At 40.9% G+C, this 3,455-nt stretch overlaps 1 protein-coding gene across 4 annotated transcripts in view; it reads left to right on the top strand.

Moving 5' to 3' along the window:
* Nucleotides 1-3,455, top strand: part of LOC122540105 (uncharacterized) — a 110,829-nt gene that overhangs the window by 38,366 nt on the left and 69,008 nt on the right. The gene's annotated exons all lie outside the window — the stretch shown is intronic.

Raw genomic sequence — 3,455 nt, forward strand, 5'->3', positions numbered from 1 at the left:
TAGCAGCATCACAATTAACTGGGTTTTAACGAGGTACATTGTAAAATATTCACAAGTGTGTAAATCAATGAAACTATGAGGATTAGCACAAGAGTTTCACTAATACAATAGTACACTGATACAACACACTGTGGGTAGACCTCTTATCAGAATTCATGTATACAGTAATAATTGTATTGCATTCATGTGGTAAGTATTTGTTTAAGGAAGAAATTGATCAATTTCTGAGGAAAGAAGTTTCCGTGGAAAATTAGCAGAGAGAGGTGGGTTAAATAAGGTGGTCTGGTGATGTATTATGCTTTACTTCAGTTTGCTTGTTTCCCTTAAGTACTGAAGGAGGATTGTACCAAAATTTGTTTTGTTTAGTCAGTTGTGCATGAGGTATATCATTTTGCATTTAGAGGCTCCTTAATGAGTGTGATGTTGGTGCCATTTATTCCTCCTTTTATTTCTATGACCAGACTACACAATGTCCCATCAATTACTGTCCAGTAAAGTACTATACCAGTGATTCCGCCTGATTTCACCACTTCTGTGAATGAAACTGATAGTTTACTATTGGTCTATGCTAAATTGGGATTGAATTTAGATGTCCTGGTCTGCAAGAAACTAATTTGTCCAACTCATTTCCTGCAGGGCATCAACAACTACTAGAAAATATACTGACTAGATTAGATCAATCGTATTTTGTGAGTCTGCTCACTATTTGTGGATAAACACTTGGGTCTTTCTCAACACTTCACCCTCCCCATACCATCTCTAAATGATTCTGGCTGCCAATGTACTGAATGTGAGTTACTCTGAGACCTCTGTGCATCAAACATGGACTGGCAGTTGTCTCTATTTTCATTGGTGAGAGGTATTGCATTGGAACTAAGTGGTACAAATTGGGGGCAAACAGATAGATATGAAGTACAAATGAGGCACAAAACTATTCTTATTAACTAACATACAAAGATCTTGTCTCATTGAGTGTTATTTGAGTGAAATAATAATTCTACCGTGCAAAAGATCAGCAGAATAGGGGTGAAAGTTAGGTTAAAAAAAATTTCACTCGTTGTAAACATCTTCCCACATTCTGCTCAGTTGACTGAATGATCAGCAATGTGCATATTTCCACATGTCCGTAATGACCAGCATCTGTTTACTGCACAGAAGACAATCAAACAAGTACATCTTCAGCAAATTCACTGAAGCCAAGCCTCACTCATATCATCATCACAATGGTTGCAAATCTTTGCAACAACTCAATCATTTCTCATACCTTTAATGAAGATATCTTAGTCATCTCTCCTTCATCTACCGCCAAATTAGTGGCAACTTGACCTCATGTCACTTTGTCAGACCAAGCAACTTCATCTGTATTCATAGTTCTATCCAGTACAAAGCTGCCTACAGCTGCCTACAGCCTCTCTTCTCTTAAAAGCCTGTTAAATATCCTTCAGCAACCCATCCTCAGGAGAACCGAGGGCTGCATCAAGGCCTCAGTTCTCTCAGAACTTCATAAACCACAGTCTTTAGATTTGTGCTTCCATTGACAAAAACCTAGACATGGCTGAACACACCAACAAACCTATCCTCTGCAACTGGTCTTGTGTGTAATCAAATTAACACAATTAATAAAATTCTGCATCTGACAGCTCTATGAATTCCAGCTGTTATAGGACGGGTGTGATTTCATGGAGAGGCTGCAGGGGAGACTTACCAAGGCGTGGCCAAAGCTGGAGAGTTTCAGTCATGAAGAGAGATTGGACTGACTGGAGTTGTTTTCCTTGGAGCAGAGGAGATTCAGAGGGAACATAATTGAGATGTATCAAATTGTGAGAGGCATAAACAGGGTAGATAGGAAGAAACCTTTCTCCTTGGTGGAGAGATCAATGACCAAGGAAAGAGGCAGGAAACTTAAAGGAGATGTGAGGAAAAACTCTTCAACCAGAGGGTGATGGGAATATGAAATTCACTGAGTAAGGATGGCAGAAACTCTGATATCATTTAACAAGTAATATATGTACACTTACAATACCATGGCAATGGGCCAAGTGTTGGAAAATGGGATTAGAATAGTTAGGTGGTTGTTTTTGACCAGTACGGTGTGATAGGCTAATGGGTCTTTTTCTGTGCTGTAGATCACCATGACTCTATGTCTCTTCTGGGGTGTCTTAGAAAACTATGTCACCAAATCACTAGAAGAATCTGGTCTTGATTTCTTTCAGTTCTAGAACAAACACATTTTATCCTCTCTATCACAAAACAGAATTCTATCTGTGTTAAAACCACATCGATTAAGCTTAATTGCACCAAAGTTCCACCGTTAGCTATTCAAGAAAGGCCTGCCTCCTTTTTGCATTTTCAGTTTTTCGAATCAACCTGTTTAGATGCACTGCAACACATCTTTGAAGAAGGTGGGACTTGAACCTGGGCCTTTGAGCTGGGACACTGCCACTGCACTGAAAGAAACCCATTATTTAAATTCTCCATTTAAAAGTCTCTATTACCAGGAATGGTAACCCAACCCAGTTCAGATTTGGAGAAATTGTAGCAAGATTAGCACAGTGGGCGGCACGGTGGCACAGTGGTTAGCACTGCTGCCTCACAGCGCCAGAGACCCGGGTTCAATTCCCGCCTCAGGCGACTGACTGTGTGGAGTTTGCATTCTCCCTGTGTCTGCGTGGGTTTCCTCCGGGTGCTCCGGTTTCCTCCCACAGTCCAAAAATGTGCAGTATAGGTGAATTGGCCATGCTAAATCGCCCGTAGTGTTAGGTGAAGGGGTAAATGTGGGGAATGGGTCTGGGTGGGTTGCGCTTAGGCAGGTTGGTGTGGACTTGTTGGGCTGAAGGGCCTGTTTCCACACTGTAAGTAATCTAATCTAATTATTGACTCAAAAGTTTCACAGCAGTAAAATGCATCAGTGGCACTGCCACCTCACAGTGCAAAAAACCCAGATTTGATTCCAGCTTCAGGAAACTGTGTGTATGAAGTTTGCATGTTCTCCCCGTGTCTGCATCGGTTTCCTTCCCACAGTCCAAAGATGTGCACGTTAGGTAGATTTGCTATGCTGAATTGTCCATAGTGTCCAGGGATGTGTAGGCTGGGCAAGTTAGCCATGGTAAATATACTGTAAGTGTCTGTAAAAATACTGTAAAGTACTGGGTGGGATGCTCTTTGGATGGTCGGTGCAGACACAGTGGCCTCTTTCTGCACTGTAGGGTTTCTACCTGATGTCTTTCTCTCAGGTTCAGCAATGATGCAAAGTTTCTCCTCAACTAAACCAATTTCTTACAAAACTCAAAGTCATTCATACCTCTCAAGTGCCTGAGTACTGTTTAAGTTCAAAGTCTTCTAAATATTCCAGCACTGATCAGAACACTTCATTGCAAACTTCATCTGTGTATCTTCATCATCTACCAATTTCAACTATACACATCAATTGACCATAATTTTTGTTTCATCCACAG

The sequence above is a fragment of the Chiloscyllium plagiosum genome, unplaced genomic scaffold (genome assembly GCF_037043375.1).
Source record: "Chiloscyllium plagiosum isolate Xiang-an unplaced genomic scaffold, Cpla_swu_hap1 HiC_scaffold_37, whole genome shotgun sequence".
In the NCBI taxonomy this organism is placed as follows: domain Eukaryota; kingdom Metazoa; phylum Chordata; class Chondrichthyes; order Orectolobiformes; family Hemiscylliidae; genus Chiloscyllium; species Chiloscyllium plagiosum.